This window comes from Mustelus asterias, unplaced genomic scaffold (assembly GCF_964213995.1).
Source record: "Mustelus asterias unplaced genomic scaffold, sMusAst1.hap1.1 HAP1_SCAFFOLD_536, whole genome shotgun sequence".
In the NCBI taxonomy this organism is placed as follows: Eukaryota; Metazoa; Chordata; class Chondrichthyes; order Carcharhiniformes; family Triakidae; genus Mustelus; species Mustelus asterias.
Genome location: NW_027590487.1, coordinates 258,301 through 271,376, shown reverse-complemented (window position 1 = coordinate 271,376; position 13,076 = coordinate 258,301).

Genomic DNA, 13,076 nt, shown 5'->3' with positions numbered 1-13,076 from the left:
GAGAGGGTTGAGTGTGTGCGAGAGAGAGAGAGGGGCGAGTGTGTACGAGAGAGAGAGAGAGGGGCAAGTGTGCGAGAGAGAAAGGGGGGTGAGTGTGTGTGAGAGAGAGAAGGGCAAGTGTGTGCGAGAGAGAGGGGTGAGTGTGTGCGAGAGGGTTGAGTGTGTGCGAGAGAGAGAGAGGGGGGCGAGTGTGTACGAGAGAGAGAGAGGGGCAAGTGTGCGAGAGAGAAAGGGGGGGTGAGTGTGTGCGAGAGAGAGAAGGGCAAGTGTGTGCGAGAGAGAGCGGCGAGTGTGTGCGAGAGAGAGGGGTGAGTGTGTGCAAGAGAGAGGGGCGAGTGTGTGCGAGAGAGAGGGGTGAGTGTGTGCAAGAGAGAGAGGGGCGAGTGTGTGCGAGAGAGGGAGAGAGAGGGGCGAGTGTGTGCGAGAGAGAGAGGGGCGAGTGTGTGCGAGAGAGAGAGGGGCGAGTGTGTGCGAGAGAGAGAGAGGGGCGAGTGTGTGCGAGAGAGAGAGAGGGGCGAGTGTGTGCGAGAGAGAGAGAGGGGCGAGTGTGTGCGAGAGAGAGAGAGGGGCGAGTGTGTGCGAGAGAGAGAGAGGGGCGAATGTGTGCGAGAGAGAGAGAGGGGCGAGTGTGTGCGAGAGAGAGAGAGGGGCGAGTGTGTGCAAGAGAGAGAGAGGGGCGACTGTGTGCGAGAGAGAGAGGGGAGTGTGTGCGAGGGAGAGAGGGGCGAGTGTGTGCGAGAGAGAGAGGGGTGACTGTGTGCAAGAGAGCGAAAGAGGGGCGAGTAGGTGCACATGTGTGCGAGAGAGAGAGAGGGGGGCGAGTAGGTGCGAGAGGGGCGAGTGTGTGCGAGAGAGAGAGGGGGAGGGACGAGAGAGAGAAAGGAGCGAGTGTTTGCAAGAGAGAGCGGTGAGGAGGTACGAGAGAGAGGAAGAGGGGCGCGTGTGTGCGAGAGAGAGAGGGGCGAGTGTGTGCGAGAGAGAGAGGGGCGAGTGTGTGCGAGAGAGAGAGGGGCGAGTGTGTGCAAGAGAGGGAGAGAGGGGTGAGTGTGTGCGAGAGAGAGGGGCGAGTGTGTGCGAGAGAGAGAGAGGGGCAAGTGTGTGCGAGAGAGACAGAGAGAGAGAGAGGGCGAGTGAGTGCGAGAGAGAGGGGCGAGTGTGCGACAGAGGGTCAAGTGTGCGAGAGATAGAGGGGCGAGTGTGGGCAAGAGGAGCGAGTGTGTGCAAGAGAGGGGCGAGTGTGTGCGAGAGACTGGCGAGTGTGTGCGAGAAAGGGAGGGGCGAGCGTGTGCGAGAGAGAAACAGTCGAGTGTGTGCGAGAGAGAGAGAGAGAGAGGGGGCGAGAAGGTTAAGGCTCATGGGATACAAGGAGAAGTGGCTTGATGGGTGGAGAACTGGCTTGGCCATAGGAGACAGAGGGTAGTGGTCGAAGGGTCTTTTTCCGGCTGGAGGTCTGTGACCAGTGGTGTTCCGCAGGGCTCTGTACTGGGACCTCTGCTATTTGTGATATATATAAATGATTTGGAAGAAGGTGTAACTGGTGTAATCAGCAAGTTTGCGGATGACACGAAGATGGCTGGACTTGCGGATAGCGAAGAGCATTGTCGGGCAATACAGCAAGATATAGATAGGCTGGAAAATTGGGCGGAGTGGTGGCAGATGGAGTTTAATCCGGATAAATGCGAAGTGATGCATTTTGGAAGAAATAATGTAGGGAGGAGTTATACAATAAATGGCAGAGTCATCAGGAGTATAGAAACACAGAGGGACCTAGGTGTGCAAGTCCACAAATCCTTGAAGGTGGCAACACAGGTGGAGAAGGTGGTGAAGAAGACATGTGGTATGCTTGCCTTTATAGGACGGGGTATAGAGTATAAAAGCTGGAGTCTGATGATGCAGCTGTATAGAACGCTGGTTAGGCCACATTTGGAGTACTGCGTCCAGTTCTGGTCGCCGCACTACCAGAAGGACGTGGAGGCGTGAGAGAGAGTGCAGAGAAGTTTTACCAGGATGTTGCCTGGTATGGAGGGTCTTAGCTATGAGGAGAGATTGGGTAGACTGGGGTTGTTCTCCTTGGAAAGACAGAGAATGAGGGGAGATCTAATAGAGGTGTACAAGATTATGAAGGGTATAGATAGGGTGAACAGTGGGAAGCTTTTTCCCAGGTCGGAGGTGACGATCACGAGGGGTCACGGGCTCAAGCTGAGAGGGGCGAAGTATAACTCAGATATCAGAGGGACGTTTTTTACACAGAGGGTGGTGGGGGCCTGGAATGCGCTGCCAAGTAGGGTGGTGGAGGCAGGCACGCTGACATCGTTTAAGACTTACCTGGATAGTCACATGAGCAGTCTGGGAATGGAAGGATACAAACAATTGATCTAGTTGGACCAAGGAGCGGCACAGGCTTGGAGGGCCGAAGAGCCTGTTTCCTGTGCTGTACTGTTCTTTGTTCTTTGTGTGTGCGAGAGAGAGAGAGAGAGAGAGAGAGGGAGGGGGGGGCGAGTGTGTGCGAGAGAGAGGGGGCGAGTGTGTGCGAGAGAGAGGGGGGTGAGTGTGTGCGAGAGAGAGGGGTGTGCGCGTGCGAGAGAGGGGGAGAGGGGCCAGTGTGTTCCAGAGAGAGGGGCGAGTGTGTGCGAGAGAGAGGGGCGAGTGAGCGCGAGAGAGAGAGAGAGGGGTGAGTGTGTGCGAGAGAGAGAGAGGGGCGAGTGTGCGAGAGAGAAAGATAGGCGAGTGTGTGCGAGAGAGAGAGGGGCGAGTGTGTGCGAGAGAGAGACAGGGGCGAGTGTGTGCGAGAGAGAGCGGCGAGAGAGAGAGAGAGGGGCGAGTGTGTACGAGAGAGAAAGAGAGGGGCAGGTGTGTGCGAGAGGGGTGAGTATGTGCGAGAGGGGCGAGTGTGTGCGAGAGAGAGTAGGGCAAGTGTGTGCGAGAGAGAGGGGTGAGTGTATGCGAGAGAGAGGGGCGAGTGTATGCGAGAGAGAGGGGCGAGTGTGTGCGAGAAAGAGAGGGGCGAGTGTGTGAGAGAGACAGGGGCGAGTGTGTGCGAGAGAGAGCGGCGAGTGTGTGCGAGAGAGAGGGGTGAGTATGTGCAAGAGAGAGAGGGGTGAGTGTGTGCAAGAGAGAGAGGGGCGAGTGTGTGCGAGAGAGAGAGGGGCGAGTGTGTGCGAGAGAGAGAGGGGCGAGTGTGTGCGACAGAGAGAGTGAGGGGCGAGTGTGTGCGAGAGAGAGAGAGAGGGGCGAGTGTGTGCGAGAGAGAGAGGGGGGTGAGTGTGTGCGAGAGAGGGGTGAGTGTGTGCAAGAGAGAGAGGGGCGAGTGTGTGCGAGAGAGAGGGGCGAGTGTGTGCGACAGAGAGAGTGAGGGGCGAGTGTGTGCGAGAGAGAGAGTGGGGTGAGTGTGTGTGAGAGAGGGAAAGGGGCGAGTGTGTGCGAGAGAGAGAGAGAGGGGCGAGTGTGTGCGAGAGAGAGAGGGGGGTGAGTGTGTGCGAGAGAGGGGTGAGTGTGTGCGAGAGAGAGAGAGAGCGGTGAGTGTGTGCGAGATAGAGGGGAGAGTGTGTGCGAGAGAGAGAGAGAGGCGAGTGTGAGCGAGAGAGAGAGAGGGGTGAGTGTGTGCGAGAGAGAGAGAGGGGCGAGTGTGTGCAAGAGAGAGGGGCGAGTGTGTGCGAGAGAGAGAGAGGGGTGAGTGTGTGAGAGAGAGAGAGAGAGGGGCGAGTGTGTGAGAGAGAGAGAGAGAGGGGCGAGTGTGTGCGAGAGAGAGGGGTGAGTGTGTGAGAGAGAGGGGTGAGTGTGTGAGAGGGAGAGGGGTGAGTGTGTGAGAGAGGGAGAGGGGTGAGTGTGTGCAAGAGAGAGGGGCGAGTGTGTGCGAGAGAGAGGGGTGAGAGTGTATGAGAGAGAAACAGGGGTGAGAGTGTGAGAGAGAGGGAGGCATGAGCGTGTGCGAGAGTGAGGGAGAGAGGACTGAGTGTGGCTGAGAGAGAGAGGTGTGAGCATGTGCGAGAGAGAGAGGGGAGGGAGTGTGAGTGTGTGCGAGAGAGAGGGGAGCCTGAGTGTGGGCGAGAGAGAGAGGGGTGTGAGTGTGTGCGAGAGAGAGAGGGTAGTGTGAGTGTGTGTGTGAGAGAGGAAGAGAGAGGGTGTGTGTGCGTGTGAGAGAGGAAGAAAGAGGGTGTGTGTGAGAGAGGAAGAGAGAGGGGGTGTGTGTGTGTGAGAGCGGAAGAGAGAGGGGGTGTGTGTGTGTGAGAGAGGAAGAGAGAGGGGGTGTGTCTGTGTGAGAGAGGAAGAGAGAGGGAGTGTGTGTGTGTGAGAGAGGAAGAGAGAGGGGGTGTGTCTGTGTGAGAGAGGAAGAGAGAGGGAGTGTGTGTGTGTGAGAGGAAGAGAGAGGGGGTGTGTGTGTGTGAGGGAGAGGGAGAGGGGGGTATGAGTTTGTGCGAGGGAGAGAGTGGGGTGTGAGTGTGTGTGTGAGGGAGAGAGGGAGGTGTGATTGTGTGCAAGAGAGCCGGGTGTGAGGGTGTGCGAGTGAGGAGAAGGGGGTGTGAGTGTGTACGAGACAGAGAGGGGGGTTTGAGTGTGTGCGAGGGAGAGAGAGAGAGGGGGGCTTGAGTGTGTGCGAAAGAGCGCGAGGGGGGCGTGAGTGTGTGCGAGAGGGAGGGAAGTGCGGAGTGTGTGCAAGGAAGAGAGAGGGGATGTGAGTGTGTGCGAGAGAGAGAGGGGATGTGAGTGTGTGCGAGAGAGGGGGTGTGAGTGTATGTGAGAGATAGAGGGGGGTGTGAGTGTGTGCGAGAGAGCGAGGGGGTCATGAGTGTGTGCGAGAGAGAGAGGGAGGGGGGTGTGAGTGTGATCGAGAAAGAGGGGGGGCCTGCAAGAAAGAGGGGGACCTGCAAGAAAGAGTGGTGTGGGAGCGAGGTGTGGGGGAATGGTGTGTGCGTGTGTTAATGAGAGTGAGAGACTGTGTGCGCGCACACGCAGGTGCCATGAGCATCAGCTTCCCAGGATCATTCCTCCCATTAGAAATGAAAATGGGTAAGAATTACATATTGCTTTAATAAGAGAAGTTTTTAATTATTACTGGATTCCCACTCCTAAAGTGAACACGGTTTCCAGATGTGAATGTTAAATAGCCACAGGAGGCTTGGCCAGGGCTTAATGTCAATGGACCGTGTAAATGGATGTATTTGTGACTGAGTGCTTCTTCCTAATTCCTCATACATGTACAGATATAAACTTGTTTACATTTCATTTGTGTTCAGAACTATTTTATGGTTTAAAAAAGGGGTGGTGACATGAAAATGATTGAGGTTCCCGGATACCTTTGGGAGGTCACAAGAGTTTCTGTGGCATGAAAAGTTTGGGAAACTTGGTTCTAACTCGTTCTTTGCCAATGGAATTGACCATTTTGTTCTTTCAGTTCTATTGTTGGCCCTCAAAAATCAACTTTTCTCCAATTTATTAACTTGATTTCCATCATATTAATGCCCTGAGTGATCATTTTTCTGTTTATTCATTTATGAAAGTGGGTGTCGCTGGCTAAGCCCATTCCTAATTGCCCTTGAGAAGGTGGTGAGCTGCCTTCTTGAACTGCTGCAAACGCTGGGGTGTAGACACACACACAGTGCTGTTAGGAAGAGAATTCCAGGATTTTGACCCAGCGACAGTGAAAGAACAGCGATATTCTTCCAAGTCAGGATGGTGAGTGACTTGGAGGGGACCCAAGTGGTGGTGTTCCCATGCATCTGCTGCTCTTGTTCTTCTGGATGGTAGTGGTCATGTGTTTGGAAGGTGCTGCCTAAGGAGGCTTGGTGAGCACCTGCAGTGCATCTTGTAGATGGTACAAAGTCTTGCCACTATTTGTCAGTGGTGGAGGGTGAATGTTTGAAGAAGGGGTAGCAATGAAGTGGCCTGCTTTGTCCTGGATGGTGTTGAACTTTTTGGAGGTTGTTGGAGCTGCACCCATCCAGGCAAGGAGAGAGCATTCCATCACATTCCTAACTTATGCTTTGTAGATGGTGGACAGGATCTGGGGAATCAGGAGTTACTCGCTGCAGGATTCCTAGCCTTTGACTTGCTCTGGTAGCCATAGGATTTTTATGGCTGGTCCAGTTCAGTTTCTGGTCAATGGTAAGCCTCAGTATGTTGATAGTGAGGAATTCAATGATGGCAATGCCATTGAATGTCAAAGGATGATGGTTAGGTTCTCTCTCATGGAGATGGCCATTGCCTGGCACTTGTGTGGCACAAATGTTACTTGCCACTTTAGTCAGCCCAAGGCTGCATTTGGACACGGACTGCTTCAGTGTCTGAGGAGTCGCGAATGGTGCTGAACATTGTGCAGTCATCAGCAAACATCCCCACTTCAGACCTTATGACAGAGGGAAGGTCATTGGTGAAGCAGCTAAAGATGGTTGGGCCTAGGACACTACCCTGAGGAACTGCTTGTGATGTCCCGAAACTGAGATGATTGACCTCCACAGCCATCTTTCTCTGTGCCTGGTATGACTCCAACCAGCGGAGAGTTTTTCCTCCTCATTCCCACTGACTCCATTTTTGCTAGGGCTCCTTGATGCTACACTCGGTCAAATGCTGCCGCGATATCAAGGACAGTCACTCTCGCCTCACCTCTGGCACTCAGCTCTTTTGTCCATGTTTGAACCAAGGCTGTAATGAGGTCAGGAGCTGAGTGACTCTTGTGTAACCCAAACTGTCACTGAGCAGGTTATTGCTGAGTAAGCACTGCTTGATAGCACTGTTGATGACCGCTTCCATTACCTAGCTGATGATCGAGAGTTGACTGATGGGCAGTGATTGGCTGGCTTGGATTTGTCTTGCATTTTGGACATACCAGAGCAATTTTCCACATTGTGACGTAGATGCCAGTTTTGAAACTGTGCTGGAAGAGCTTGGCTAGGGGCAGTGCAGGTTTTGGAGCACAAGTCTTCAGTACTATTGCTGGAATATTGTCAGGGCCCATTGCTTTTGCAGTATTCAGTGTCTCAGATGTTTCTTGATATCATGTAGAGTGAATCGAATTGGTTGAAGATTGACATCTGAGATACTAGAAGAGGCTGAGATGGATCAGCCACTCAGGCACTTCTGGCTGAAGATTGTTGCAAATGCTTCAGCCTTATCTTTTGCACTGATGTGCTGGGCTCCTCCATCATTGATGATGGGAATATTTGTAACGCCTCTCCCTCCACTGAGTTATTTAATTGTCCACCACCTATTCATGGCTGGACTGTAGCAGTCAGGACTGCAGAGCTTAGCTCTGATCCGCTAGTTGTGGAATCGCTTAGCTCTGTCTATTACTTGTTGCTTATGCTGTTTGGCAGTCCTGTGCTGTAGCTTCACTAGGTTGACATCTCATTTTTAGGTATGCCTGGTATTGCTCTTGGAATGCCCTCTGCACTCTTTATTAAAGCATATAGCCATCTATTATGGTCACTTCTGCCTACATATTCCCTATTGTTAATTCTTTTAACTATCTGGTTCATTCTCCTTTACTAGATCTAATAGTGAATAGACACGGTGCCCAGTTTACCCTTTCCACGAGAGCACGGTGCCCATCCCCATGAATGGGGCCCGCCCCATGAATATAGCTCCTTCTTGTCCCAGAACCGGTGCTAATATCCCATGAAAAGACATCCATCTTTCCCACACAAGTCCTTTATCCACCTGTCAATTCTCATCTCACTGTTTCTATGACAATTTACATGTGGCTCAAGCAATGATCCTGGAGATCATTACCCTCTAGGTCCTGCTTTAATTCTGACAGAATCTAATCCTGATATTCTTTCAGCAGAATATCGTCTCTGTTCCTACCCATGTTGGTTATTATTACAGGGAGCACGGCAGCTGAATTTAACCCCTTATTCCTCTCCAGCTGCTGTGAAATATTCCTTATCCTGGTGCTGGGTAGGCAACACATCCTTCAGGATTTTTTCTCAGCTACAGAGGTCACCAGCCATTTCCATAATTATGTAGAGACTCCTATTACTATTACTTTCTGCCCCGTACCTCCAGCCCCACAGAGAGCCTTCAGAACCATGCTGCCCTGGTCTGCATTGTGCCTGTCCTTCCTGTTGCCTCTCTTTCTCTGGCCTCACTCTAAATCTCCACAACACAGCTCTCCATCAGTCACACCTTCCCATTTCGCTATCTAGCTCACTGTCTTGAATATACACAGCACTCTGGGGTAGAGAACTTTACACCCTCAGAGTAAATAAATGGCCTACCTTTTAATCTGAGACTGTGCTCCCTAGACAACTTTGAGACAACTTCACCACACCTTCGCACCCCCTCCCCACCCCATTTCTGACAGAGGAAAACATTATTTCCTCAGATCATACCATCAGATTAGATTGAATGCTGTCAAAGTTTTTCTTCACAACACCATAACCTGGGGAGTGAGATTGGAACCCACAACCTTCTGACTCAGAAGCAATGCATGTTACCACTGAAAGCTTGAAAAGAATTACTCAAATCTGGTATATTGCTCATGCTCCGAATATGCCAAAGATTTGCTTGTGATTTCTACTGAAGTAGCCCTTTCACACATGCTCCCTTGTTTCATGGCCACAACCGCTGCAGGCTGTTAAAAGTTAAAATGAGCTCGATCAAGCACGCCAATTGAAGGAAACACGTGCAAACGTTCCCAAAACGCAATCAACTGTCCCTTCCCAGCTGCAGCAAGATAAGGATCGTCCCATGGAGCCATTACAATATATATGGGGATTTTTCACATAAATAAATCAGTATTTGTTTTTTAATCTCAAATCGTAAATGGGAAGAGGCTAATTTGATCATGCAAATTAAATCAGAGTTTCAGCAAAACCAACAACAGCAGCAATATCCAACTGCACACACAATCTCAGTACTGACTGCGACAAATACATTCCTTAATCCTGGAGGCCTTTTATAACAAGTGCTTCGAAGTTCCACTCCCTGTCACAAGACAGGTTTCTTCCCTGGGTCAGCAGTTGCTTTGGCACTGAACATACCGAGGTTTGGCACACAAACACACACTAGATCAAGATTCTCCAGCTGACATTCCAGTAAACTCAGCACACATGGAGCAGTTGAACCAGGAGCACTCCTCGTCACAATGGATGTCTCGGCACTCTACACCAGCATCCCCCACGACGATGGCATTGCTGCAACTGCCTCAGTACTCAACGCCGACAACTGCCAATATCCAGATGCAATTTTACAACTCATCCGCTTCATCCTGGACCACAATGTCTTCATCTTCAACAACCAGTTCTTCATCCAGACACACGGAACAGCCATGGGGACCAAATTCGCACCTCAATATGCCAACATCTTCATGCACAGGTTCGAACAAGACCTCTTCACCGCACAGGACCTTCAACCGATGCTATACACTAGATACATCGATGACATTTTCTTCCTTTGGACTCATGGTGAACAATCACTGAAACAACTATATGATGACATCAACAAGTTCCATCCCGCCATGAGACTCACCATGGACTACTCTCCGGAATCAGTTGCATTCTTGGACACACGCATCTCCATCAAGGACGGTCACCTCAGCACTTCACTGTACCACAAGCCCACGGACAACCTCACGATGCTCCACTTCTCCAGCTTCCACCCTAAACACATTAAAGAAGCCATCCCCTATGGACAAGCCGTCCGTATACACAGGATCTGCTCAGATGAGGAGGATCACAACGGACACCTCCAGACGCTGAAAGATGCCCTCATAAGAACAGGATATGGCGCTCGACTCATCGATCGACAGTTCCGACGCGCCAGTGAAAAACCGCACCAACCTCCTCAGAAGACAAACACGGGACACGGTGGACAGAACACCCTTCATCGTCCAGTACTTCCCCGGAGCGTTGAAGCTACAACATCTTCTCTGGAGCCTTCAACATGTCATTGACGAAGACGAACATTTCGCCAAGGCTATCCCCACACCCCCACTTCTTGCCTTCAAACAACCGCACAACCTCAAACAGACCATTGTCCGCAGCAAACTACCCAGCCTTCAGGAGAACAGTGACCACGACACCACACAACCCTGCCACAGCAACCTCTGCAAGACATGCCGGATCATCGACAAGAATGCCATCATCTCATGTGAGAACACCATCCACCAGGTACACGGTACATACACTTGCAACTCGGCCAACGTTGTCTACCTGATACGCTGCAGGATAGGATGTCCCGAGGTATGGTACATTGGGGAGACCATGCAGACGCTACGACAACAGATGAATGAACACCGTTCGATAATCACCAGGCAAGAGTGTTCTCTTCCTGTTGGGGAACACTTCAGCGGTCACGGGCATTCGGACTCTGATCTTCGGGTAAGCATTCTCCAAGGCTGGCTTCACGACACACGACAACGCAGAGTCGCTGAGCAGAGACTGATAGCCAAGTTCCTCACACATGAGGACGGCCTCAACCGGGATCTTGGGTTCATGTCACACTATCTGTAACCCCAACGAGGTGATCAAGAAGGCAAATGGGATGTTGGCCTATATCGCGAGGGGGATAGAATATAAAAGCAGGGATGTCTTGATGCACCTGTACAGGGCATTGGTGAGGCCGCAGCTGGAATACTGTGTGCAGTATTGGTCCCCTTATATGAGGAAGGATATATTGGCATTGGAGGGAGTGCAGAGAAGGTTCACCAGGTTGATACCGGAGATGAGGGGTTTGGATTATGAGGAGAGGCTGAGGAGATTGGGTTTGTACTCGTTGGAGTTTAGAAGGATATGGGGGGATCTTATGGAGACTTATAAGATAATGCGGGGGCTGGATAGGGTGGAGGCGGAGAGATTCTTTCCACTTAGTAAGGAAGATAAAACTAGAGGACACAGCCTCAAAATAAAGGGGGGTCGGTTTAAGACAGAGTTGAGGAGGAACTTCTTCTCCCAGAGGGTGGTGAATCTCTGGAATTCTCTGCCCACTGAGGTGGTGGAGGCTATCTCGCTGAATATGTTTAAAGCACGGATGGATGGATTCCTGATCGGTAAGGGAATTAAGGGTTATGGGGATCAGGCGGGTAAGTGGTACTGATCCATGTCAGATCAGCCATGATCTTATTGAATGGCGGGGCAGGCTCGAGGGGCTAGATGGCCTACTCCTGCTCCTATTTCTTATGTTCTTATGTTCTTATGACTTGCCTGGGCTTGCAAAATCTCACTAACTGACCTGGCTAGAGACAATACACATCTCTTTAACCTGTGCTTAACTCTCTCTCCACTCACATTGTCTGTACCTTGAAGACTTGATTACCTGTAAAGACTCGCATTCCAACCATTATTTTGTAAATTGAGTTTGTGTCTTTATATGCCCTGTTTGTGAACAGAACTCCCACTCACCTGACGAAGGAGTAGCGCTCCGAAAGCTTGTGGCTTGTGCTACCAAATAAACCTGTTGGACTTTAACCTGGTGTTGTGAGACTTCTTACTGTATTGCAGTAACAGACAGATAACACAATTCCGCCCCCCTCCCCACCCACCAAGCAGCTGCAGCACCCATGTCACACATACCCACACCCACCTTTTACATGCACCTCCCCCTGACACACGCCCACCCGCACATCCCACAACTCATGCCTCCCACTCGACACATGCCCCGACAAGCACCACCCCATCACCAACATGCACCTCCTACTTGACACAAGCCCCCCGTCACTGACACACGCCCACCCGCACATCACACACGACAAGGGCCTTCCACTCGATAGGTGCCCACCTGCGCCTCCCCTCCCCCAACATGTGCCCCCCGCCATGCGTTCCCCCACCTCAGACACAGGCCGACCTCCACCCTGACCTCCGACACATGCCGACTCCCCCCCCACCTCCGACACACGCCGACCCCCCCACCTCCGACACACGCCGACCCGCCCCCCACCTCTGACACACGCCGACCCGCCCCACCTCTGACACACGCCGACCCCCCCCCACCTCTGACACACACCGACCCCCCCCCCCACCTCTGACACACGCCGACCCCCCTCCACCTCTGACACACGCCGACCCCTCCCACCTCTGACACACACCGACCCTCCCACCTCTGACACACGCCGACCCCCCCCACCTCTGACACACGCCGACCCCCCCCCACCTCTGACACACACCGACCCTCCCACCTCTGACACACGCCGACCCTCCCACCTCTGACACACGCCGACCCTCCCACCTCTGACACACGCCGACCCCCCCCCACCTCTGACACACGCCGACCCCCTCCCACCTCTGACACACGCCGACCCCCCCCACCTCTGACACACGCCGACCCCCCCCACCTCTGACACACGCCGACCCCCTCCCACCTCTGACACACGCCGACCCCCCCCCCCACCTCTGACACACGCCGACCCCCCCACCTCTAACACACGCCGACCCCCCCACCTCCGACACACGCCGACCCCCCCACCTCTAACACACGCCGACCCTCCCACCTCTGACACACGCCGACCCCCCCCCCCCACCTCCGACACACGCCGACCCCCCCCCACCTCTGACACACGCCGACCCCCCCCACCTCTGACACATGCCGACCCCCCCCCCACCTCCGACACACGCCGACCCCCCCCACCTCTGACACACGCCGACCCCCCCCACCTCTAACACACGCCGACCCCCCCCCCCACCTCCGACACACGCCGACCCCCCCCCACCTCTGACACACGCCGACCCCCCCCCACCTCTGACACACGCCGACCCCCCCCACCTCTGACACACGCCGACCCCCCCCACCTCTGACACACGCCGACCCCCCCCCCACCTCTGACACACGCCGACCCCCCCCCACCTCTGACACACGCCGACCCCCCCCCACCTCTGACACACGCCGACCCCCCCCACCTCTGACACACGCCGACCCCCCCCCCACCTCCGACACACGCCGACCCCCCCCCACCTCTGACACACGCCGACCCCCCCCACCTCTAACACACTCCGACCCCCCCCCCACCTCCGACACACGCCGACCCCCCCCACCTCTGACACACGCCGACCCCCCCCCACCTCTGACACACGCCGACCCCCCCACCTCTGACACACGCCGACCCCCCCACCTCTGACACACGCCGACGCCCCCCCCACCACCTCTGA